General features: G+C 37.9%; 1 protein-coding gene across 2 annotated transcripts in view; it reads left to right on the top strand.

Annotated features, from left to right (window-relative positions):
• Positions 1-27916, top strand: part of FRY (FRY microtubule binding protein) — a 252456-nt gene that overhangs the window by 35807 nt on the left and 188733 nt on the right. Inside the window, exon 1 of one of the 2 annotated variants that reach the window (XM_049822901.1) lies at positions 17410-17452. The exons of the other annotated variant lie outside the window; for it this stretch is intronic. The gene's annotated coding sequence lies outside the window, so the exon portion shown is untranslated. Of the gene's footprint in view, positions 1-17409; positions 17453-27916 lie in introns of those variants that run through there. 2 annotated transcript variants of the gene reach the window in all.

The following is a 27916-nucleotide window of genomic DNA, read 5'->3' as shown; positions in this document are numbered from 1 at the left end:
TATTACAGCAAGATAGTCATATGTGAATTGCCTAGTTAAGTGCTCATGGTACAACAAAACATGTTTTTAATGCTGCTACATGGAACGTAATGCAAGCACAGTTGTAGGGTTACAAGTACAAACCTCTTCAGGACAGTAACTTGAAGGAAAGCCAAGGGGCAATTTAAGAAGCTTGTTCAGCTCGGCTGTCAGCATGATGCTAAAATATTGTGGTACTAAAATATTGTATCCAGTGCCTTGATACTTCCACTTAACAATGAAGTATAAATAAAGGAGACAGTTAAAAAAAAGAGGCCTGTGGAATTTTTCAAGGTCTGGAGGGGACAAAACCAACAATACTCTTATACTGTGAGGCCTCGAGTTCAGTCATGTAAATTTATAGGACAGAAATTTGCAAGATGAATTGATCATCATCTACAAATTCTTGTCTTTTAAAAAGCAGTCTCAAAGCAAGGAATTTCTCAGCTTTATTAGCGCCTGGAAGTTGAAGCTGAACTAGCTCCATCCAAATGCAAATTTTCTCACAAGAAGGAAATATTAACATTGAAATAGATGAGTTGTAGCATCTTCTACAAGGAGGGAGGAATACTCCTATCATTGTGGAACAGGCATTCCCCAAACCTACCTTTAACCTTGCCGCTATTCAGTCTAGTTAGTGGCGAGGCAGAGGTTATTCCCAGCCCTGAATCAATGGCTCTGTCCATTGGTTGTAAAAGAGGTACAGGAGACTAGGCTTCCAGGCTGAAATTAGGCTTTCTGATTTAATTCCTAGGAGTCTCTCATAATTTCCAAAAGCCTATCTTTAGCTAGCAGGAAAAGCTCTGCAGCCTTCTATATACAATTGGTCCAGATGACTCTCACGCTTGTTTTTTATGTTCCTGCGCTGTATTCTTTCCCATGCAAGCAGGTGTGTCCCGCTTGTTATCCTTGAGAAACACATCTAGGAATCTCATTTCTGCTGAAAAGTGATCTGAACCTCACCCATTTCTCCATGTGTTTCCACTATGTGTAGGAACCAAGGGGATCTCAGGTTATTTAGGCCCCCTGGGGACCCCCTATTAGTTTTCACTCTCCCCAAGAATATTTATTACATTTGCACACTATGCTGAAAGAGCTGTTTCCCTAGTATTGTGCTGTTTGGAGTCAAGATTTGGAAGGATAGCCCCAAGTATCCCAATTTTCTCCACCTAAGAAAGACAGAAATTATATGACCAGCAGTGTGAAGCGCCATAAATAGGTCTGGTCCTTGCTATTGTACTTTTTCATTTCCATAGCTGGAAGTTGTTGTCAGGTGCAGAGTCGCTTTATCAGCTAAATTTGTAGAGCTAACATGACAGCAGTGCTTAACTACAAAAACCGTAATGATTCCTAATGGAAATTGACTGAATGACTTATCTTGGTGACATATGTCTTCCTGAAAATGATTAGTTTCTATAGTATTACGACTTTTTCTTGGATGTTTGTGTAATTACAGAAGTGTTCAGGAATGTATTTTTCATCTTTGCCTGTCCTAGAGACTGGTAACAACTTGACTCCCCAGAGATAAGCCAGATCATGGTATTCTATGCTATCACAGGCATTAGTTCTTCAAATTCCTCTTGAAACTAATCTGAAATGTCAGGAAAGTATAGTTTATCCGAGCTATGTGAGGATACTGCAACAGGGCTGCACAGTCTTTGAGTATCTTTGAATCTAGATTAATTGCAGGATTATCATCCAGAGTCCTAAAAGCTCTAAATAGCCTACAGTCCAGCTGAAAACCTTATTGCTCCTCAATATTTTGGCACTCATCTTGATTTGGGGGTTATAAAGCCTGGAGCTGAACTTGCAAGAAGCAGGAGGATGATGGTGTTCATGCACGTCCTTGGACTGTGGAATGAATTTCTGGAAGGGTTCAGTGGGAATCCCACTATGTTTTGGGAGTGTTGCAGGATTTATCTCCCTTGGCAAGCTTTTTTCTCTCTAACTAAGCTCTTAATTGACTTTGTGTGAAATAAATTCCCCTTTTCTGAAGCTCTGTGTAGAGATAACAGTAGAAGACAGTAAGGAGTGGGTGTTTCCTTTTCTTGAGAGAGCTGATATACTTGTTGATTAATGTTCACAGTCAGTGGGCAAACAGGTGTTGTAAAATATGTACTTGCTACAGTGAGTGTCTGACTTAAACTAGGTTATTGCACAGTTTCATTTAACACTAACACTGTTTTTCTCAGTTGTTTTCATACGTGTTACTAGTCAGAATAAGGTTGTGTCATCTTAGTTTAAAATTTACAAGTTGCACAGCTGACACTCAGAAAAGTAACTCTCCTTTTCCATTCTGTTGCTGCAAGACTGATCTTTATTTCTTATTTTCATTGCATACAGTAGTGTGTGTGTGTGTGTATTTGGTGTTTATCTGGTAAGCCTTGGGCCACTGCAGCTGTGTGCAGGGACGCACATTAAGCAACACAATCCCTAAAGGGAGCATCTGTTAAACACATGATCTCTTTTGTCATTTTGCCTGTATTACGGCACTTGCAAAGGGGACACAACTACTCTCTTCTGCTAATACTATTTTGGATGCGTGTACTGTCATTCTTGCAAATTGACTATTGTCAAATTAGTCTAAATTGTTGTTAACTCAGGCCAGTACATCTCATCCAAATTTTTAAATGTTTTTCTAATTTGTTCTTGTTCTGCTTGTATTAATAATAGCTGTGACCACTGAGGGTCCTAATCTGAATAATCATAGGGAAATTGAATAATCAGTACACATCTGTACAGTTTTATTAGCCACATTAAAAAATACATAAATATATATATATAAAATTCATAGGCACACTCCCTTAAATCTAACGTTGGTATGCAGGCCATATAAATTGTGTCAGGTTTGTAGCAGTGTAATACAGCATGATGTTTTTACAGTCCTGTCCAGGAACAATGTTTCAGGTGTGATTTGGATGCCATCTTGTTTACAGCTGATGCTTTAAAAAGTCAGAGGAAAATCATCAGTAATATTGGGAGCTTTTAATGTCATTGTTTAAAAAGGTGGTGCTTTTTAACTAGTTAGATTCTTATACAGCTTCAGGAAATGAGGTGGAGGAAGGAGAACCTGAAAATATCTCTGACCTCAAGTAAGTCTGTACAGGGAATCTTACTCTTCCTTTCATGTTTTGTGGGTTTTTCCCCCCTTTACAGTCTTTAAGCACTTGGGAAGTTTCACTTACCTTAAACCTTGCTTTAGGGGTCAGCCCCTGCTTGCGCTTGCCAAGCAGTGCTTGCTGTTGCTAGAGGCAGCACTGTGTGTCAGTTAGTTGCCGTTGGCCACTGCTTCCTGTGGTTTGGAGACCCTGAGTTTCCTCACATCCTTTTTTTTCCCTATTTTTTTTTACACATGTGCTGGCTGTTATCTTTTGTATCGGGTGTGTGTGTGTGTGTGTGTGTGTGTGTGAAAATTTACATTTACTATTCACGTAGCTGTTCCTTTCCTTGCCTTCTGCCTTTCTTACCATGACAATGTAAGCTCTAGACTGCTTCTAAATCCACATTTACGAACACGTGTAGAGAAAATTTCCCTCAGCTGCTCTCATTTTACCCAGGCAATGCTTTGCTCACTGCATATGAGAGAGGGAGAGGGGCAGAAGAGAGGGATGGGGGGAGAGAGAGAGACACTATTTATTTGCAATATGGAGTTCACATTCAGAAGCAGTGGCAAAGCATGAGTCACCAATGCATGTAATTCAGGTGCAGTTGGTAAGAGGGTTGACAGAACTCTGTTCTAAGTCTGTACACAGAAAAATGCTTACTTTATGAAAGAAGTTCCCTACTGCATTGCAGTGTTAGGTGCAATAAGTGGGTCTTATTAATACTGCTTAAATGCAAAATAAGTATTTTTAATAAAACTACAGAAGTTTAATATTGTACAATTAAACATGTACAAATCAGGCGTGGGGTATTTGTGTCTGTATCTGGAGGTTTTAAAGGTAATTTACACATCCGTGCTTTATGATGCTGTAGCAATGTCACGTTGGTTCTTGTATACCACTGACCTCTGTAGCAGAAGCTAAAACTCGTGTCCTCGGGGTTGTGCCTCAATCAGGCATTCGAAGTAGCTGGTAAGAATGTGTTCTGGTGTTTCTACAGCTCTGGCCTCAGGTGGAAAACCTTAATTTTCCTATTGATTGGTCTCACACTTGGGACAGTTTTATAAGTAGTTCCGAGGAAGCTGGAATACAGCTGAGGATATAGAGAGCAAATTGAGTATTTTCCTAATACTAGAGAGAGAATAAAATTAAATCAAAGTGTATGCAAATCCCTATGTTACACTTCCCATGAAAGGGGCTGCAATGAAAGCATACCAGGCAAATAACTTTAAGCCTATTTCTGTGTGCCAAACATCAAGAATATGCGCATCCTTCTGACTTCCCTGTGAGTGTGACAGCTAGGAAGGAGGGTGGCTTGCTGACTGATGGAGACGGAATGTATTTGTCATCTTAGACAAAAATTAAAGATGCTTTTGTAAAGACTGCTTTTGTCTCTGGGGGAAACTGAAGTATAGGCTCACCACTTGCAGTGTGTGTGCTCCTTTGGCCAATACTGTTGCTTTAATAGATACCTTTATGATTGCTAGGTAAAACTGAGAGCACTAATTTAGAGAACCAGTTGAATAAAACTAGGTTATGTTTCTATTACTGTTAGGGATCCATCTACAATTATTGTATTATTACTAAAACTCTAGAATTACCATAGCTAAATGTGGCTTTCCTATGCAGTACAACATGTCATGCTTGAAAATGAAGTGGGCTTTTGGGGAGAATATGGAGAAGCTGGAAAGCTACAGGCTCAGCATATAATCAAGCATACTCTAAGCTGATACTGAATGATAAAAATTTCTATGTTCCTATTCCTTTAATAGTAGTGATGAGTACACTTACTTCTGAAAACAGTATGATTTGTGCATCTGAATTCAGGTGTGGCCTGAGTATACATATGATCCATCTGTTTGGGGACTCAGGCAAAATATAGGTACTTTACATATTTGTCTTAAATGAAAAACTAAGATGTAAGCTATACCTGGCTGTTTGGACTGCTGCGCTTCTGAAAATGAGCAGGTGTCAGTGTTGAGGATCTAGGGAACAGTTTGCCTCACCGTGAGGGTACAGATGAAGCTTAGACCAGTAGGAGCTTGGGTAGCAGTGCTTTCTGCTGTTCTGGAACCCAGTCCCGCTAGAGGCAGCACGATTCTCCCCCATTTGAGAAAGGGAGATCATATTTTTGAGAGGCTCAAAGGATTTTTTTTTTTTTTTTTTAAATCCCCAAACCACGATTAAGTTAGAGCTTGAGCTCCTAGCCTGGATAACATGTGGGATCATGACAGCCTTGATTCAGAACTCACATGGTGCTGGAGAAAAGGCAGTCTTGATCCCTAAGATTTGGGGATATAGATTTCACTTGGATCCAAACTGCAGTGGAAGTCAAGTGATCTGATCCTTACTTAGTAATTGATGATACAAAATGTGTTTCATTATGTGGATGTAGAAGTAGTATGTAGGCTCAGAACAGGAAACGCCCATTAAAGAGTTAAATATTGTTCCTGGATTCAAAGAGTGGGTATAGCTGTTACCTTCTTTTTGTTTGTGTGGGTAATGAGGTAACACTCCCCAGGTACTAGCCGAGGTGTTTCAGATCAACCTTGCATCAGGTTGTAACACACAGCCTGTTAAGACCTAAGGCATGGATATTCAGGGAAGATGTGATGGAAGTTAAGTGATCGTGCATTAAGTAGAATCTGACATTATAGGGAGATGGGGAGGGTGGGAAAAGATGAGAAATGAAATCTTCACAAGGACTCAAGAGGGCTGCATAGCTGAATTTTCTCTCCTCCTTTCTTTTCAGTCTGGTACTTATTTCAAAGTGTTTTCTGATACACTGTTCCTGGTTTTGGTTTGTTTGGGGGTTTTTCCTTGCAATGTAGGAAGGACATGTGAAACCTAATTTAAGTCTGTCTCATTACATTGCATGGGACAGGTTTACTGAAGGGTGAGATGAGTTTTGGCTGCCTTTTTTGTTTTCTCTTCATTAACAGAATTTCATGTAACGCAAGCAATCCAGAGTCTTGGGCAAGGGACTATTTCTGCCACAAGGCAGCCTGATCTATGTTGCATCTCATCCAGCACTGAACCAATGCAACTTTAATATATTGAAATTTTTAGAAGTCTGTATGTTATTAATGGGCCATATATATATTTTGCCAACCATGAAAAGCAGAATTTTCATGATCCTTTAATTTTCACGACAAGGAAAGGAAGAAGACTGCATTTCCTAAACCTCTGTGATCACTTTGGACAGTAGGCTCACTTAACAGCAAGGGTAGAATAAGCTCTTTGTAATTGGTGGAAGCTCTCATTAAAACGATCCTCTCTAAAAAGTACTTTCAAGTTCCAAATGTTTTGAAATTTTTTCCTCTATATCTGTAACGCTTTTTGAATGGAAGCTGAAATGCTTTGTTATTATCTCACAGATTTGTGCTAACAATTTATGTGAAATACTGAACACTCGGAAGTGGTTTTAAATAGCAAATTGTCTCTGAAATCTGTAACCTTCACATTTGTAGCTTGCTCTCAGTATTCACTTTCTACACAGAATGCAATAGGAAAAACAGGGACATCTGACATGTTTTATTCAGGACTAATACTACACCCTACCAAATAAAATTCCTGCATAGCCTCTAGGTCTTTCATTTACCATTGTACCCACAGCATAGGCCTAATGTCACAGGTTGCAGTGGAGTAACAGCAAGCATGATTTTGTAATTGCGAGTATTACTGTTTTGCGGATTCTGGCAAGTTCCACCCTCAGCCTTTGATCTTTGGAAGATGCCCAGCCTCTGGGCTACCTCTCGGGCAAAGCCAAGTGTCCGGATGGCTCTGTGGCTGTCTGCGAGGAGCCCCATCAGCCAGTTGGGTTCCTGCACTGTGCCTCTACACCCTACCTGGCCAGAAAACGCCCGTTTCCAGGGTTTGCACTGCTTTTCTGCTGGAGAAGGATCGGCTTTCAAGTCCTCGTGAAGATAAGGCTGCGACAGTTATCATATAATGGGAACATCAGCATGAAGTGAAATTATTATAAACGTACATTAGCATATGAATTGTTCTGCTTATGAAATACTGTGACATGAATCAGCTTCCCCTCTTAATATGAGAAGTGCACATTATGGGTCAAACAGTAAGGGACTAATATTATCTTAGAACCAGATTACAGCTTTAACCATATGTTTTGTTTGTTGTTAGCTAACAAGAATATGACTACAAATTAAAGGTGCTTATCTTCTTTCAGCTGAAAGACAGTGCAGTTGAAACACTTGGCCAAATCTCTTGTCAATATTCATCTATTAAAATCAGCATACCAGCATAGAAAGCAACTCTGGAAAAGCTGTAAAGCTGATTTCTCTTTTCTGTTACTGTAATTCAATATTAGCTATTGGAAATTAAAACTGTGAATGTAGTGCATGATATGACTAGCATCTAATACTCTGATTTACTTTCCTCTAAGCTGTAGCCAGGCAACTGAGTCCTAATTGCACTATTCTAAAAGTCAAATATTTGCTATGAGGATGGATATTAATGTAAATCTATAATGACCTCTTTGCTGCCTTTGAGTGTATGACCATGACTGGTAATTTGTTGACCTTTTCCTCTTATACCCACTTCTGAAAGATGATGCTTGACTAAAGAGAGGTTTTTTGGATGCTAAGGCTGTATCAGATCTAGGCTCTTCACTTATAACAGCATTAGACTGGAAGAAATGGGTTAATTCAAGCAGAGAACGTGTCAGATGTTCACATCCTATGGATTAAGACAACCAGGTTATTCCAGAAAATTAAACAAATAATTTCTGAGTAACAGTTGGAGGTTTTGAACAGCTGTATATTTTCCTCACTTTTTGATTACCCATTTTCTCTTCTTGCATTGTTTAACTTTCCTATTTGAAATGCAAAACAAAAGAGGTTAGAGACTTCATAGCACAGATACGTTTGCAGATCTGTGACTGTTCTGCTATGTATAGGGGATGAGACCTAGGTAATATGTGCTTATAGGAAAACAAGAATAAAAAGTTTTCTAAATGGGTATGAACTGTTAAAGAGTCTCCTCTGAGCAAGCAGGTACCCAAGTATACTCAACTTGGTTGTTATCAACTTGATTTCTTTAAACACTTCTGACACCTGTAAAACCCACCCAGAATGCAGCAAATAGCCTCAACATTGCCTGTGTAACCTTAGTTTTACAAATACTTTAACTAAGGGTAAGCTGGCACAGTCACTAGAAGAAACAATTCATATATCCCTGTCCTAGATGCTTACTCCTGTCTTTTTGTCTCTTGTGGTAGCACGGCTAAAAAATAAATAAATAAACGAAAGCTAACCTAGGTTTGTGCCGTGGTTTGCTGTGCAGTTTCACAAAGCGGGTGCTAATGCAATAAGGAGGGAGGCTCCGTGGGCCACAGGCAAGAAGAAGGATGAGGCTTTGTTTATTGATGGATTGATTGGTTGGTTGATTGAGTTGTGCTGCTTTAAAATGTTAGTAAAGCTCAAACTTTCCTTTCCTGCCATTGCAGTTCCTCCCACTAGACATAGCTAAGAGGCCTCATCCTCCTTTGGAGGGATTTATGTACCATTCTACTCTGGAATGTATGGGGTGGGAAGGTCCATGAATCAATGTACACTGGTATGGAAGTTACTTTACCAAACCAGACAGGAACTCCTTGTGGTGGTGGTGGGGGTTTCTTCCATAACACAGATTTTCTGAACCGGCCTGCACTGGCTGACACATTCAGAACACTTTTTAGGAAACCTTTTCTTATTTCTGCTATTGATAAGCACAAATATTTCCTCAGCTGAAAATGAGAATGACAGCTCTAATGCAGTCATAACAACATGTGGCTTACTGTACATGAAATATAACAAGATTTGCTGCTGTATTATTAAACAAAAAAGCTAATGATAATTCCTCCTGTGAGAAAACTTACATTTCTATGACCTGGACCATGCTAATAATGTAGCCTCAAATCTGTATTTCTGCAGTACAGAGTATCATCTGAACACAAATCAGTTATCAAATGTCAGTTTCCTTTAGCTTTTATTTACCAAACTTTAATCAAAAGAAACAGTAATAGAAACTGCAGACACTACAGTTGGGTAGTCTGCTGGAGGCAAGGGGTATGACGTTCCAATTTAGCCTTTGACCATAATGGATAAACCCAATGGGTATTATACTAAGCTTTCAAAATTGTAAGAAGGTACTGAACTACGCAGAACCTGAGAGAAGCCTGAAGCCTTATAAACCTTTGCCAGCCAGAAAATGTAGGCAAATTATAACTCCCGTGCTTTGTTTTTCATCATTTGAGCACTTTCATGATTCAGTTCTGAATGTGACACAATGATTACTTTCTTGTAGTAATCTCTTCTGAGGGATCTTGTGTAAACCTTTGATGGTATAAATAAATAATTAATCTTCTTTCATCTTCTATGTTCAAACAACCGTAATAGATTAATGACACTTTTTTTTTTTAGCAACCATGTTGATTAGTCCTATTGTGTTGTAATCGTGGTGTTTTATTCAATTCTTAATTATAATTTTAATCACACTTCTGGATAAAAGGCTCGATGAAGTGTCATTCCTTAAACTATGCTATAACCATCTAAAAAGAAAAAAAGGAAATATTTCATTCTTCGTTCTCTATTGTAATTTTCAGTTACTTATTTTTGCAAAATACTTCAACCACTTGATTTTTTATTTCCTTCTGGATTCCTGGATGTATATGATAAACTGCATATAAGTTAACAAGTTTATTCCCACACATCATGCTTGCATTTTTTGTTGGGGTTTTCTTCTGGGTTTTATTTCCATCTATAAGAAGTGCAAAGCTTCCATTTCAGGTAGAAAATAGGAGCTCTGAGAGGGATGTTGTCACTGCAGCCTCAGTGGAGAAGAATCTCAAATTTTACCAAGAGTGCTCTTTTCCTTTCTTCCTGTGCTATACCTTAAAATCTTTTTTAGCTCGCCAGTACATCTGCTTTATTTCTTTGGTCTTATAATTAATAAACAGCTCTTCCAAGCCCCTCTTCCTCCCCCATTCCTGGTTTTGTTCTTTGTATTGTGCTGTAACTTATTCTGTAGTGGTCTCACTTGGGAGTAGGCTGTCAAGTCTTTACACATACATCTCAAAGATGAGAAAATTATGAACAGGAGATACATAAACTAAATCACTAGAAGAGTTAGGCTACTAAAATGGCACTTAACACCTCAGTCCAACAAATTTCAGACACCACCAGGACCCTCAGCTTCTGTTCTATTGCTGCATATTCCTTTACTTTACCTGCCTAGGATTTTCAGTTTTCAGAACAAGTATTTGCCTGTCTTGATTTTTTTGAATGAATGAAGTTTCAAAGTATGTGTTCTAGAGCAAATCCTACAAAGGGAATTTAGTGATGAGATATTTGGGGTTTTCATCTGTCCTCTTCTGGATTTCCACCTGAACGTCACTCAAGGGTGAACTGTTCTTGGATTCCTGTGTACCACTGCTGGATCAGGGGCTTGCGTCCTTGACAGGTCTCCCCCATCTGAAAGAGTGTGATCACTGTCGCATCTCTGAGTGTGCCAGCGGCGATTTCTACTGTTGGACATGTTCCACTTGGCATGAATATTCATTGGGCTGGAGAAGGTAAGCTTGTATAGTGCAGCAATTGTATCACTCAGCCAGAATATGGGACAGTCACTTTCAAGTCACTCTTCTAATGAATATTTAATTATTTATATGTGTTGGAGTAGTTTCAGCAGGAAAAGTTAAGATCTGTTTCCAGAATATCCTGTAGCCTGGTGGTTAGGTTACTTACTGAAGATGTTGAAATTTTATTTAAAGCTTCTGTCAAATTCCAGTTTAAAGCTCCTCAAATATCAATTCCTGCATTTGGTATTTGTTATTTCTCAGTCTTCACACATGGTTGAAATATATTTGCTCAGATTTAAGCACTTTCTGTTGTTTTGAAAAGCTTTACTTTGGTTTAGTTGGACTATCAGGAATGGACTGAGTATTTTTATGTTGGTTCAGTCAAAGCTGAAAAAGCAAGTGGAGTTGGAAGAGAAGAAGAAGTGAGGAAAGCTTCTCTGACCTGTTTTATTAACTGGGATAAAAAGAGGATGAGGTCCACAGATCCTACACATTTGAAGGACATGAAAGAAGTATTTTGGCCTCTAATCATGAAGACTAGTGCCTAGAGGAATTTTATAAAGTACCTGAACAATTTGGACATACAATTCCCTTTGGTTATAACCTAATTCCCACCACCTAACCTATTTTGCAGTCCAGTGGGATTTTTCAAAAGCTTATTCCTGCATATAAACGGAGCTCGCGACCCTTTGAATACTCAGCAAGACCAGAAATAATCAGTTTGCTATCTACAGTTAGTGTTCACTTGGTTTAAAACACTTTTGTTTAAACAATCAGTTTGTTCTGAATGCAAGGTATGATTTCTGGGTCCAGTGTATTTAAGATCGGATTCTTAGATTCAGAATTTCAACTTCCAGCCAAATGCAGTTTAATTTCCAGAAGATGACAAAATCTAACAGACTATTTGCATCCTGCTGCATTTCTAACACAATAAAATATTTTAAAAGCCATATAGACATATATTAAGATAATGTCATTTCCCTTTTTCACCTCTAAAAGCATGTAGGTGAACAGTTTATTTCTTGTCAGCAATAATAAAGGTCGTTCTGAATTTCATGCAAGAACTATATTTGGAGCAGCCAACCTCTTGATCATTACACCAATCATACAGTGTACCCTATCTTTAGGAAAATAATTGAAGCATTCATGGTTTAAGTGTTTGAAATGATTCGGAGAAATCCAGTTCTATCTTCAGGTGTTAAAATCAGTTTGCCCTAGGTATCCATGGTTAAAACATTAGTTACTCTCACTTTGAATTACCACTCTGCTTATTCGCTTTGCCATAGTAAGTTATTGTTATTTAACAGCAAAATGTATGTGGTTACAAGTTTTGTTAGTTTGAATTTACTAATTCATTTGGTCTCATTTATGATAGAATTCAATTAAGAAAATTAGCAGGTTCATAGAAAATGTTAGGATTTGTCCTTTCTTCTTTCTCAACATTTGAGAAAGGAAGATCATATCCTTGGGAGGCTCAAAAGATTTCATTGGGATAACTGAACAAAACAAGGCAAGTGCCTTGGCTCTTAGTTAAATGGAGAATTTACAGACCATCGTTGGCATACACGTATTTAAATGGCAGTTAAATAGAAAATCAGTCACACTGGCAGATCTTTGATTCTGAAATCCAGTAGGAAATAACATTACTGCTTCTTGAGGAAAGAAACCCCAAACTGATATTTGTGGCCATAAAAACCTTTGTGCTTTGGACTGTTTATCAGCCTTTAAAATGTAACATTGTCAAAGGACAGGACTGGGAACCCAAACATATTGTTCAGGTTGTACCTTTCCCCAGACAGGTCCCTAGGCCTGGGACTGGGTTGGTTTTTTGTTGCGGGTGTTTTTGGTGGTTTTTTTTCTCTCACTCTATTTTCTTTTTTTAAGGTTTAGGCGCACTTGTTTAGCTTGCCAAGTTAATGAACTATTAATGAACTGACCTGAAAAATGCTGTTGGTATAATATAAACCATACTAGCCCTAGACGGTGCCTCATATGAAATTGTATTTTCCCCTTTGCACAGATTGTGCTGCTGAGCTCAGGTTTGTTGAACTTCCTAATTACCTCCAAACTTTCCAAAGGAATGATTTCAGCATGTCTCCTCCCTGTGGTGTTTCACTGATGCAAGGAGGGGCAATGCAGTAACCCTACACCTGTTCCAGCACACGCCTATCAGCCTGCCGAACTTCCCCAAGGAGCGCCGGGTTGAGCATGAGAACATCTGAGATTGCTCGGGTCTGTAACCACCAGCCCCAATACTTCTGGAGGTTCGGTTTGGCTTTGCACTGGGGTGGCTTTCACAGTTAGTGCTCTATAATGGCAGTTGATGACAGCAACTTGTACTCTAGGACGAAGTGTAAACTGAATTCCTATCAGGCTCATTATAAATCAACAAGACGGAGAAGCCTACCACCAGACATCCTTCTAGAAAATGATTTTAAAGGAAAGTTTCAAAGAAATATTAGGAATATAGAGCCTATACATCCAAGGCGCCCTAAGAAAAGGCCTTCCATATTTTCAGGTAGGAAATGCTATGTGAATAGTATGTTGGTGCGATATCTTTTAAGCCTTTTTGGTAATATTTGAAGGATTCAGTAGCTGATTCCAGTCAGAATTTATTCTGTTTTAAAACCTAAGATAGTCTTCACAGATAGATTTAATCAAGTACCATTTATATTAAATTATGTCAGCCATTAGAGTTAAAGTGATGGAACCAAAAAGAAAGACTGTCTTCATGTTTTTATTTCATGTTGCTTGCTTGCGGGGATTATTTCTTTTAACACTTAACATTTAAAGAAAATCACTTGTTTCTCTAGAGCTTTAAACTGCATTTTGCTTAACCCCATTTATAAGCAATGCTGTCAGTAGCTGCAGTGTAAGTATCTCTCTTGCTGCTCTAATACTGTATCTCATTGCCTTTCTGGAGGAGAGTGGTTTGGGGATATGCAGACTTCTTCAGTCTAGCTGATTTTTTTTTTTAGTGTAGTCAGAAATTAACATCACTAAATAGTCAAATGCATGCTTTGAATTCCTGGCTTGCACTGGAGCCTGTAATGTCTGTAGTTAATAGTTCAGTTTAACTCTCTAGCTGTTAAGAAGCAGCAACAAGGTATAAGAGTGGATTTCAGTCAAGCTAATGGCAAGTCTGGATTATTTTGGGGTTTTTTTAATTATTATTTGAAATATGCCTAAAACCAGGCAACAGATTAGCATGAGGACAAAGGATTTGTTGCAAAACAATCAGGTCATCTTTGCTAGGAGGACTTAAGAGGTTTTAGGGGGGGGGGAATCAATACCAGCTCATCCCTACTGAATCTGAAGATGCGGTTCTGTGAGGCGATCAGAGGAAATAGAATCCTTTACAGAAACAAGAATACATTGTTTTTTTAAATTTAGGTATCTCCATGTCCAGGTGAAGATGAGGATTTTAAAGTTTCTAGGGGGAAACAGTACAGTCATACAGATCTTTGAAGAGCTACGAAGTATATTTAAAATAAATATTAATTATTATATATTAATATTATATTCCTTAATGACAGCTAAACTTACATGGGTACCTTCTCAGGAGCTGAAACACTGCTGAAGGAATGGGAGTACAATGTTAAAAGATGACACAGGGCAGGACAGGTTTGTGTGGGATTTAGAGCCTCCATTGCACCTTTGTTAAGGTGTTTGAAATATTTCAACATCTTAGGAAATGAAGCTTTTTTCTTCCTTCCTATTCTACTTCCCCAGCTTAAAAAAATGCAAAAAGCCTTATCGGATCTTAAGTCAGGTGACTCAGACATGCCCGAGGCTCCTGTGCTTCCTAGTGCCTGAACAGGCTCTTCCTGAGGTGATGTGGTCTGTTGGTGACTGTCAAAGCACATTATTTTGAGCAGGATAGACCCTCTGTATCCTATTCTTTCTCAGTTGCTGCTTTTTGTCTTCCAGCTACCTTTTCTGCTCCTTAATTACTTCTGTTTGGTTTTTTTTCCTCCTGTAACTTTTCACTTCTTTTTCCTGCACATCAGGATTTTTGTTAGAAAAAACATATTCAAAAGCCTTGTTTGGTCTCCAACACCCATACTCTGTTGTACCTACCCAGATTTCTCCTTTAGTCTGTGGTCTTTCTTTCTTTTTTTTTTTCTTTTTTTTTTTTTTTTTTTACATATAATTCTTCTTTCTCTCTGTTCTTTCCACCCTCCCAAATTACCATGCTAGCAGTAATGATCCATCGTTTGTGCTGCGTCAGTTATGAGCACTTTAATGTAGTTTGTGTTTTTGGAAGGCTGCCATTGCGCTTATGAAATCCACTGCAGCTGTGTTACTGTACACTCAAGGGCACTTAACTCAAAGGTAATGCAAATTGCTTGCTATAAGCAATTGATGGAGCATGATGGAAAGATGGGTGTAGTCTTTCATTTGGTAGGTCAGCAGTATACATGGGAGAAGCTTTACTTGATTTGCTTTTGAAAACAGGTTAACAAAGTAAGCTCGAAGTCCTCTAGACCATTGTCTTTCATGCTGTAAATGTAGGTTAGAATGGAAACAGAGCTGTATCAGAATCACAGAATGGTTTGGGTTGGAAGGCATCTCTAAAGATCATATAGTCCAACCCCCCTGCTGTGGGCAGGGACATCTTCCACCTGATCAGGTTGCTCAAAGCCCTGTCCGACCTGACTTTGAACACCTGAGATAGATTTTAAATATATATATATATAAAATACGTATATTGATATACTTGCTTTGCAGTCTTTTCGATCACTGATGAAGCCCTCTGAAGAATGTGGAAATTCTTACTTCCGTGTTTCAAACTAGTCATCTATTAATATAAGTATTCTAAATCTATATAATTTTTACTCTTCCACCTCCTCCTAATCCCTGTATCTCTGCTTAGTCTTTTCTATCACCATGAATCTGTCTTAGTTTTAGGACATGCTTGCAATTTAGTCTGAAGTCATTTACATCTTGTTTTCTTTCCTTTTATTCTGTCTTAAAGAGCTTAACTAATAAAATGGTGAATAGTGACACATCAAGGCTTGTAGGTGCAAGGATATAGGTCAGTTCATACATTGGGACTCTTGTTTCAGAATTGGTGCAGACTCAGGGAGGCATCTTGCATGCAATAGGTTTGTTTTACAATATTTTCTTAACTGTGGTAGTTAGAAGCTCACTCTTTAAAAATGAAAGCTGAAACCTGAGAAGGGTGGCATGTCTGTCTGTCCTGTCATCATGAAGTTAGTCATTCACATATGCCAAGGCAGGACTATCCTAGCAATGGTATCACTGGGTTATTGTGTTCATTCCCACGTGGCAAGGGGAGGACAAACTATGACTGTCAGGAGAAACCATGGCATTGCCAAAGGGATACACTGCACAGAGATACCATTTTCTTCTTCCAGCAAAGCACTTAATTTCTTCTTTAAATTCAAAATGTTTAGAGCTGTTGCATACTTCAGAGCTTAGTTAGTAGCAACTGCCGATAATCTAAATTTTAGTTTTTACTATTTCATGGTTACACTTTTTTTTTTCTTTTTTTTGGAAAATGACAACACAGACACAAGCAATCATATTCAACATTCATAGGGCCATTTATTGTCAATAGAGAGGTTCATCACCTTAATTAGTTGAGTTTCTACAGATCAGATGACATGCCCTCAGCTCAGCATACTATCAGAGCCATGACTGAACCTTACCCTGGCAGGACCATACAAAAATGAATGGTGTCTTGTCTTAACCTGAAGATAAACCTGTGACTTGTTAATGAGCGAAGAAAGAATTGTAAAAAGACAGAGTGGGCAGCAAAAGGGCCTTAGGAGGGCATGTCTTTACAGAGGTACCTAGGAAAGGTAAATTGAACTAACTGAAGGGGCATAAAATTAAAATGGATTAACTAAACATCATTACACATCTGTGCTGACTCATATTCAAAAGCACAACAGCCTGAAGAAAATTAGTCTGTATTTATTAATTTTAATCTAGGGAAGCGTAGAGTGAGTTTTTACTCATATTTCTTTTTGGAAGAAGGCTGCTGATACTGTTGCTGTTTGAGTTTCCTCTTTATACATGGCAAAGACGTGAGATTTTGGCTGGGATTGTGAATTTTCTGAAGAAAGCGGAATAAACAATACAGAAATTACAAAGGTTTAAATACTAAAAAAAATTACAATAGTTAAGTTCTACTTGGAAGACATTTGTATTGTAAGCTGGGGATGTTTGTTTAAGTACCATTGAAAATCCACTTCTAGTTCTGTTATTAGTATCATGGGCGCTTTTTTCTTCTCTTTCTTCATTTTAATATGCAGGTAGCCTGTATTATTGTTGAATAATGCTTGTCGACTGATGCGTTAGTTTTGAAGGACAGAAGGTGAAAAAAATATTTGGGATTTTCTGCCTCTCCCAGAACCAGGCATGCTTCCATTTCATGGCTTGTACGCCTGTGACTCAGGCATCGTCTTCACAGCCAAAATAAGCTCTATGTATTCTGTGGGACAACACGTTATCTCTACTTTTGTAAAAGCATTGTGGTGTTGCTATGAGTTAATGTAACGAAGGTCAGAGGTTAACAGTACTCTATAGAGCTACTCAAAGTAAGAATGTAGGTTGCTGGTCTGTGATTTTACAACAGAATAGCTAGTATTCTGTAACAAATTCACTGCTTTTTTTTTTTCAGTGAAAATATTGTCACAGTTAGAAGTCTTGAGACACTCTCTCAAAGCATTTCTGGAGGTCAGACCAGCATACAGTCTAGCAAAGTCACTTTCTAAAATAAGTAAGTTGATTTGACACCATATTTGTATGTAAATTAAAATACTGAAAATAGTAAAGAAGGGGTTTATATATAAGAAAAATATTTAAAAGTTATTCAACAGTGATATGAATGAATTATTTAATTTTTCATGAGACGTGGGGATAAAACAGCCAGTATGTATGTTTTTTTTTTTTTCTTTTGACTGGCTACATTAATTGGGAAAGACTTGCCAAAATCTAATTACTTTTAATAAAGATGCTTAAAATCATGGGTGCAGTATGTGTCTTGATTCAAATGAGTTATAATGATGTGTTCAGTATTTTAATTTAGTGAAGATTTGAATATCCTACCTCCCTTCTGAATAAATTGTGCTGCCTAGTAATAACGTATGCTTGTAATCTGCATAGGATAATTGCTGTTCACTTATGGCACTTATGTCACCCTGCACAATGAAGTTTGGTAGAATGGCTTGTGTTGGTGCTGCATTTTACAAGTATCGTCCACTGACAGCAGAAGGGAAGGCAAGACTGGCTTGTTCCAAGGTTCTTCCCTTCCTGACTTGAAAAAATTGGCTTGGTTTCCTCTTAATACTGTTAGCAAGACATTCTGCTGATTGAAAATGCAGGGGGAGGGGGGTGTTGCATTTTTTCATTTGCTGTTCATATTGTAAACTGGCATCAGTTCTGTATGTTACTGTGTTTTATTGAGCCTTATGTTAAGATACACCACCATGCTATAAAATTGGTACATTGCTAGTTGTGTGTGTGTCCACCCATTGATCTGGGTGGGTGACCACTGCTTTATTAATAGAAATTATCAAAGTGATAATGTCTTGCTTTTCTCTCGGTCTTTTGTATTTTTATGTTCACTTACATATTTCTACATATATCACTTAATATACTCTTCAGCATTTTAGTTCTTGAATGTTTTTTTTTTAAGTGTCATTTTCTTCAGAAAGGATGGGTTGATGATTCAGAGGAAAGCTCTGGATTCTGCATTTTGAAGTCTGATGTAATATATGCGTGTTGTCAAACTTGTTTTCTTCTTGGGTTCACTGGTATTTTAGGTACTGTGGAGTTTCATTTCCTAATGTTCTTGTAGGGAAGTGATGAAGATGCTGCCTCACCTTTAAGTTGTATTTGGGACATAAAGGAAGCTCTCTATGTCCATTGGAGAGTGCCTTGAATGTGAAGATGAGGGGGAAGATAGGAAGGAAGGTGAGGTTAAGATAGAGAAGGCTCCTTCTGCTATTGTGGCTTGCATTTTCGTTTTCTGATTTGTTGTTTGTTTTAAAAACTGTTGTCTCCTAGATTTAGATTGCCACCATCAGTTGTTACAGACGTTAAGACTCCACTTTAAAGCAAAGACTCCAGAGTTCAAGTGAACAAACCCCATTGTACACACAGTAATACACCTCAAATCTTATGGTGTGTAAGGGTTTATAGACTTCGCTGTGCTGGGAGACCTTGTGAAGGAATTACAGCACTTGCTTCCTGATTTCAGCACAAGTTTCTGTGTGTGCTGCTCTAGAAATAGCATGTGAAAAAGAATCTGGTTTAGTAACATGGTTTGCTAGTTTGACACTTTGGCTCTCTGTTACGTGGTATCTAGAGGATAATGATTAGAAGTGTAGAGTGATATCTTAAAACTTGTGCTGAATGTTCACCTTCTGGGAAACATAACAGGTTCTTTCTTTTGTACGTTTATATAATTTTCAAGAAGGAGCATTGACCTAATATTCAACACTGGTTTTATCTCCAAGAAAGTATGTTAATATAAAATGTATTGAATTTTAAAATAGAAAATCAGAGTCCTAAGAAATGTTAGCAAAATAGGAAACATACAAAAATGTTTTAAAAGATTGAAGAACAAGATGGTTGGTCACTCTTTACGTCAAATGGTAGCAGCCTTAACTACTTTTCATGTGCGGTAAATCCATGAGGGTTTGTTGACATTATTTTTAAATAATTCTTTCTTTGGCCATCATGAGACAATAGACTCTTTTATTCTTTTTATCTGATTTAAGATGCAACTTAAAGTGCAGACTCACCATAAAAATGTGTCCATCTATGGCCCATAAAGAATTATTTTTGTGCTAATGGATTGGAAAGATTGTCTACAACAATTTTTTTTCATAGACTTGAGAAGTACATATAATTTCATTACACTGAAAGACATTGCTTTTAAAATCTCACAGTAGTGCATCTGCTGTAATCAAAATCTTATCAACCAAGTAAAATGTTCTAGAAGAATTAGACTTAAAGGTTATCATAATGGCTTTGATTTAACCTTCTTCCTGATGTATATTTTGTTCCTCTTCTGAAGTGCAATCTTCACATAAGCTAATGTAGTTAATGACATTGAAGTATGTTCTCGGCAGTCAGATGGGTCTATGGACTGCATATAAATCACTCAAAATATATTTATTCTATAGTGCTTGTTTACTTGTAGATACTTTTGTAGACTTGTTGGGTGCATTTGGTAGGTAACTATTTTCCCTTCAGCTATTTATACTTTACCTTGCCTTACACATTTAATAGGAGCATACTGTATTCAAGTTAAATCACCTGATAATCTTGGAATCTCTGAAATAAAAATTCTCAATGTCTTCTTCATGTTCATTTCTTTGCTGTCTTACTGTACCTGAATTTAAACAACAACAACAAAAAGTTTAGGAGTTTCTGAAAATAATTCCTTAATTTCAATAAAGTTTAAAGAATCAGTATTTTATTAATCTGTTTAGGTTCAGAGACTGTTTTACCTGCAGGTGGGTGTAGATAATACAATTAATCTTAATTACCAAAGACTACCTAATGAAAACTCCTTGAACTTAATTAGAGTCAGCTGGAAGATTTTTTTTGTACTGCTGCTCATTGTGAAAGATGCCCTGACAGTGAAGTGAAATCCTTATGGCACTTCTGGTAAACCAGTGTAAGCAGATAGATACTGAGTTCATATATTTAGGTTTTTATAAAGAACAAATTTCATCAACTGTATCTCTCATTAATTTTCTTTATTACTAGTAATTAAGAGTGGTTAATTTGGAATGTGATTTTTATGAATTTTGGGGATTGGATCTTAAATTAGGAACTTGAGGAGCTGAGGACATTATTTTATATTGGGTTTTCTGGGAAGTTGAAATTGCACAGTGCTTAACAAGATGAGATCAATTTGAATTCTCTTGCAAAGGATATACTAACATCTAGCTGCTATGCAATGTTGGAATGCAGTTTTATAATCAGATACAATTTTGAAGACCCAACAAACATCTGTTCATGCTTTTTAATCATATACTTAAGTTGCACTTAGATTTAAAATTTCTTAAAATAAGAAATCTTTCCCATCTGTTACTGGAAGACATTACTGTTTCCATGAAAAAAATTCTGTAGATAAGGAATATATATTGTGCATGATGCAATCTAGTGGCTCCTCTTCCAAGGACCTGGCCGTGTAGTGAGGTTTTTGTTCATTTGTTTGTTTTAGAACTGCCTGAGGGTATTGCTGTGACTTTCTGTGCGGTTTTGCTCTGTGTCGTTGGAGTTACTGTTTCTGCAGTTTTGCCGCGGCTGCAATGGCAACATGCTTTAGTTGCAGAACATGTTACTGTGCATCCTTATGCTGACTTTGTTGTGAATTACCTGCTCTTCCTAATAAACCGTTTCTGGGGTGATTTGTGATGCAAAAGATAAAGGTTTAGCAAAAAAATTTTAATCGTAATGTTTAGTTTGCATATTGGTAAGGAGGGAGCAGTCAACAAGTGTCATCTTTCCTATTGTCCTGTATTTCCTATTTTGTTTAGGATCTTTAAACTAGACAATCTCTTGCCAGCCTGTCTGTTCTCTCCTGTTCCTCGTATGCAAGTCAGAGAAATCCCACTCTAGCAAAGGTGCTCCACTTCTTCCCCATTTTGCCTGGACCAACCTGCAGCCTCTCGGGCACAGTTTAGAAGTTGGCAAGAGCTGAGGAATCAAGAGAAAGTTGGATATTGCCACAGCATTTAGATAATGTTTTACTGGGTGCTTGTGGGCTGTTTCGTGCCATCTGGCCTCATGACTAGAGAACAGCCCCAGGTATTAATATAGGCATTGCATTCGTGGTCTAACGTGGTTGAATTGCCAGTCTGTCCAGCAAGACATAACTTTAATGACTACAAAGGTCATTAAAACTCAGTACCAGTTTGTTCAATGAGTCATCTTAAAGTACTTCTGAGAGGGCTAGTTTAGATTTATCATGGAGTTATTGACTCCTGTTATGGAGAATAATTCAAGCATTAGATTTCCACTAGATGCTGAGGCTCTACTCCGAAGTAAAAAGTCTAATCTGCAGCAGAGGTTTTACTATCACACAAAGATGTCAGGGCAAAAGAAGGACGACAAGAAAAGCAGAATACCAGAAACTTTATTAAGCTCACAACATGAAATTTCAGGGTCTGAAACGTATTTAATTTTCTGCTGAGCGGATTGAGGATAAACAAAGCGTATGTGTATAAGTCTGATTCTAAATCCATTCTGGAATTAGAAAATCAGCAGTTCGCCCTTTAGAAACCAGTAATAATGTAATTCAAGTTTAGATTTGTCATACTAAATGTTATGGGACTCTTAAGTAAGAGTAGTATTACAGTTTCTCCTGTATCTGGTTTCAAGGTTAAGAATACTTCTGCATAATCTATTGTTATATTTTGATTCCTCCGACTTGAAAGCCCATCCTGAAAGAGATCTCACTGGCTCTGTAAACTTCATTCAGCAGCAAGAAGAATGATGGTGATGGAAATGGAAAAGGCTAAGGTAGTCAATGCTTTCTTTGCCTCAGTCTTTACCTTCAGGAGGCCTTCAGGAATCCCAGGTCCCAGAGACCAGTAGGAAGGCCTGAACTAAGGCAGACTTACACTTGGTACAGGGATAACAGGTTAGGGAGCATTTTAAGCAAACTGGGCATACGTGAGTCCATGGGACCTGAGAGGATGCAACCACAAGTGCTGAGGAAGCTGGCTAATGTCACTGTCAGGCCGGTCCTGATAGTCATTGAAAGCTTGTGGCAACCAGGGGAGGTTCCTGAGGGCTGGAAGAGAGAAAATGTGACTCCTTTCTTCAAGAAGGGCAAGAAAGAGGATCCAGGGAACTACTGGTCGGTCACCCTCACCATAATCCTTGGGAAAGTGATGGAGTAAATGATCCTTTAGCCCATTTCCAAACATAAGAGAAGGAGATGACTTATGTCAGGGAGCAGTCAGCATGTTTGTATGAAGAGGAAATCATGCTTTACCAAAACAAGGTAACTGGCTTGGTGGATGAAGGAAGATTTTTGACAGTATCTCCTGCAACATCCTCATAGACAAAATGATGAAATACAAGCTAGATGAATGGATGGTGAGGTGGGTTGAAAACTGAACTGCCGGGCTGACCAGGTTGTGATGAGCAGCACAAAGACTAGCTGGAGGTCAGTCACTAACAGTGTAGCCCAGGGGTCGATTCTGAGGCCAGTACTGTTCAACAGGAATCTCCGGAAGCTCAACAAAAGGAAAAATAATGTTAATACGAATTTACCACAGTTTTGTTCAATATTTCCCCTACTGCTTCTACAAGTACTTTGTTTCATAATGTACTCTGTATTACTGAAAGTCATACCAATTTTCTTACTCTACTTTCAAAGAATATTGTAATTGTTTAGGCATTTCCTGATTCTTCTTTTTATTGGCCATCTTCCCCACTAAATATTACTAGAAAGCATCATCTACTTTTTTTTTCTTTTTGTGAAAGATAAATGGTAAAACTGTCAAGAAATTCTATAGACCTACATTAAACTTCATTGTGTGTTGCCTGTAGGCAATGCCCATTTTTGCGGGAGTTGCAGACACCTTTCTGTTCTCATCTCCTTTGCTTTCCTCCGCTCCTGGTACTTGTGGGAGGAATAGCAGAAGGAACTTCCATGTGCAATAGCATTGCTCCACTCACAGTAGAGGTCTAGAAGGAACACTTGCAGTTCTGTAAACAAATTTATCATCCTTTTTATTAGGTGGTTTCAGACTTTCACTTTGATCCTGATTTTGGGTATAGGTGGCTAAATTTAGTATTTAAAACAGTGTTTAGGGAAATAAATAGTCTATATTTATAAACAGAAATAAATAGATTGTGCTTCAAGCTGAAGATGGTAAGAAATTGCTTCGTGCTCTCCTAGTGGCTTTGCATCTTAAAAGGCTTGCTAGTCCCGAAAGAGGAAGAACCTGTGGAGAAAGCCAGCATCCCTATTTTAGGGGTTTTAACTAGGGAGTGTTTTCTGATCTGGACAATCAGGGTGTCATCTTTACAAACTCAGACATTTGCTGAATAGATGTCCATGCCTAAGCTAGTCACTTCAAGCTTGGTTTACAATCATTGGAGAGAAACAGGTGTTATTAGAGTTTAATCCATGTGATCTGTTGTAGATGTCAGTGTTAAAATGCAATAAATCAGCTCTTATTTCTTTATATTGACTCTAACACATCCAAGCTGAGTAGCTGAAATGGGGTTATACTGTCAACATCTGCATTAAGTCAAGTAAATCCACCTCTGTAGTCCACCTTTAGCTTCTCCTTTCCAGCCAAGCAAGGGACCATGTAGGAAGAGAGAAGGGGTGAATTGCTTCCATTCTTTCATAGATTGATACCACCAAGTCTTTCTTCCATGCAAACAATGTTGCTTGCCCCTACACTGGTGATTCATAAGCCAAGGTCTCAAAATTATGACATGATTATTTCTGAAACCTTAGGTTTTAAAATAATAAAGCATGGGGCTTGTGTGCTTCTCAATCGTAAGTTACTGTTGTCTTTTTAAATAATTATTAGTTACAATGTTTGTCCACATTCATGAACACTTATTTAACTTTATTTTTAATAAAGCTTTATTGATTCTTTTAAAAACTCCAACGTTATGTTTACTAATACAAAATTCAAACACATTGAACATGAAGTGCCTCTTCATACACAACAGTTTGTTTGGTATTCCATCAACGCTGTGAAACTTATCCTGCACTTTATCGTCAACCAGGTAGCATGCTGAGGTGCCTCGCCTGCAAAAGATAGAGACTATCACTAGCAGTGATGCCAGCTGCCACAGTACTGTTTTCTGCTCTGTGAGCTCTGAACTGCTTTAAGTAACTTCTTGTGGGTATTCTGGCACGTTAGGTACACGGTGCAATGTCCTTACTTCCCCTTATTGTTAAGAAAAGCCCCAACAAATCCCTTATCTTACATCCCCATCCATTCATGCCTAGCAGAATGCTGGAAAACATTAAAATACAAAATACTGTATGCATAGTATTTACTTAAGAGCTTAAATGACAGACAGTTGTGTTAACAACAAATGGGACCTCTAAGAGTATTTTGGTGCAATGTTGTATCATCAGTTGGCTTCTAGTGAAGTTTTCCCCCAGAACTGAATGGACAGTACTATCTTCTTGTTGCCCCTGTTTAGAGAAACTCTAGAAGAAATGAATGTCGCAGACAGTGTTCTGTATTTGACTGTGGTGAATCTGTGTAATGCACGCACGGTATGTACAACAGCACAATACGTCCCTGTTGTGAAGTTATCCTCAAAGTTTCAGGAGACATCAAGACATCGCAGTCTGGAATGACCTTTCAAAGAGTTGGGGATTTTGTCTGTTTGAAGGCTTTATTGTTTTGTGAAGGGCAAAATAAGATTTCTCTCGGAATTTTTGTGGATGATCTTGATGCAAACAAACCACTGTGAAAAGGGAATAAAAGTAGTTATGTGTATTGTCAATATGAATGACACATGTTCATTTAACTATCTTCAGTTCAAATTAATACTCTTTAGCAGGCTCAGCACTATTTCTCTGCATCAGTCAGGTGCTGAACACACACTAATTTAATTTCCTGTATTATAAGTACACTTCTTTGTAAAGACCTTTGGATCGTTCGGTATTTAAGATGAATCTGAAAGGAGAAGGTGGCTGCATGGAAGCTCCTTTCCATATCCCCAGAGAAACAGATTAAAAGGGAATAATATGTATGTGCATATATACTGATAAGTAAACCATATCTGAGATATTTAATTCATGGTTCCTTTTTTTTTTTTTTTTTTTTTTTTTTTTTTTTTTTTTTTTAAGATCACTATACCTTCTATTCAGCAGTCCAAATTCACTTTAGGTACAAATCGTCAGCTGAGTGTCCATGTGCACAACAACTGCACTGAGGAACTGCTAACAGAGGATCTTTTGGCTAGGTATGCTGCTTTTTTATCTGGAACTGACCTTCCTCCCTTCTACATTTCATTACCTGGATTCTGCCTGCTGGCAGAGCAAGTCCGTGTGGGCTGTTCTGCCACCAGTGTTTATCCCAGAGAAGAAATCTGCACCAAAACCCTGTAAATTTGCATTTATATTCCCATACCCCTGGAAATGGGTGAATTTTGTTTTAAGATTCTCCATGTATTTTGTGAATAAAATTTCTTTATTTTTCTCTTTATACCATTTTCAATCTGATTTTCTTTGTGTCATATATGGAGTAGGCAACGTAGGGTTCTATATCAGCTTAGTATTGTAAACTGCTGATGAAACCTTACAGAAACAAATATGAGTTGCAGGAGTTGCTTTTTAATAATAGTGTACAGCCTGTTGTCCACATAGGTGGGTGTCTTAGATTATTTTAATCTGATTGTATATTATTGAGAATTAATGGTGTTGCATGTGTAAGTATATGTGAAATTTTATGTTTGTGTCTCATAGACTAGAGCTAACTCCATAAATACTTATTTTAGCATTTGCAAATAGTTTAACCTGGATCTAGCATTACCTGTAATAGCTCTGCCAGAAGGTTTTTCTGATTTGTCTGGCTACTCTGAATTACTGTATGTGGACCAGAAATAAAGACATTCTCTGGCCTGACCTATGCAGGAGATCGGACTGATTATCACTGTCCATTCTGTCTTTTAAAATCTTCAAGCTCATTGTCTGGCCATGCATCTTGCAATTGTAGCTAGAATGTATCTGTTCCTGAAGTTTACTAAGGGCTGAGCCAGAAAAGTGGCTTGGAAGAATGTTCTTACCATAAAATGCAGTGCCTGTTATAGGTGTTTGTAAATGCATATGAGCAGTTGAGAAAGCTGTTTAACCACGTGATACCTATGAAAAGTATATCTTTGATTTTTTAAAAATTTTGTTTCAATTTAGAAGCATTTTCCTCTGCTGCTTTTCCCCACCTTTACCCATGCAGCCTCCCTTGTGTTGACCATAGTGATCATGCGCCTCTCTGGGGAGACCCATAACTGAAATTAACACTGTAGCCCCAAACGTATTCCTAAAAACACACACACACATACCCCACCCATATCAAATTTCTGCTCCTAACTAGTGCAGCTGTAAAGAGACCTGATGGAAATTGTGGGGAAAGGGACAGGATGGAAGAACTTCGCAACTTTTCCAACAGTAGCACAATCTTAGATTAGCTAAGTCAAACACGAAAATACACCCTGGGTGAAATCTGTTGTATCATCAGAAGAGGAAGAAGGATCCTTATGTTCTTGGAGAAGTTTCCATTTTATAAAGGATTCTGTCTGTGCTGATGCTGTGTTTTTAGTTCACTGAATTAGTCAGTAGCTGGCGATGACCTCCCTTGATCCGTGGCAGAGTTCAGGCAAGGTTCGTGTGTTGGTGCCCGCTGTGAGTCGGAGGATATGGTGTCACTGAGCACCAGTACCTGACCAAGCGTGAGCTCAAGTTCCACATCCAGAACTGCAGCCCAGTGCTGTTTGCAGCTCCACTGCAAGATTTCAAAGCAGGTGAATCCCAGGTGTTATTTTTTACAATCAGCATTCTCTTTTGAATTAGGTTGTTATAAAAATTAACTGGGTTTTCTCCAGATCTAAGCATCCTATTCAGATACTTGAATAAAAGTATTCTGTGTCAGTGGATTGCTTTCAGTTATATGTCCTTTATTTTAGATTTCATTTCATGGCTGAGAAGCCAATCCAGAGATGAAAAAGAAAGAACCTATCTTCCTTTTCTGATCTGGTGAAAGAAAAAACATGGGAGAGGATGAGATCTACTCATTTTAATAACTTTAAAAAAAATGAGTTTAGATTTTCAAAGCCTTTCATGATGCAGTGGACAAAGAAGTACTAGGAGTTTGATAGTTAACCAGATTAGGCACTTAATAATCTACAAAGCAACTGTTAGGTATTTTGGGAGCTAAATACCTTTGAAATCTAGCCTGTGGTGACTCAAAATCATTAATCATTTTAAGTGTAGTTAAAGTAACTATAATTACTACTGTGTTTACTAGGAAATAATTCAATTTAAAATGTGACTTATCTTTTTGTGCTTTCTTCCTTGGGTACTAAGCTCAAAATAGTGTTTTTTCTTTTAGTTAATAGAAAGCAGATCACAGGTTTTGTTTTGTACATTTTTTCACTAAATTGTGATTTCCATTGACATGTAGCATGAGAGAAACCTTGAGTAACATTATCCTCTTCAACAGGAAGGTCATTTGCC

This window comes from Accipiter gentilis, chromosome 19 (assembly GCF_929443795.1).
Source record: "Accipiter gentilis chromosome 19, bAccGen1.1, whole genome shotgun sequence".
Lineage (NCBI taxonomy): Eukaryota > Metazoa > Chordata > Aves > Accipitriformes > Accipitridae > Astur > Astur gentilis.
The sequence above is the reverse complement of the archived record's forward strand: the minus strand, read 5'-3'. Positions and strand labels throughout refer to the sequence as shown.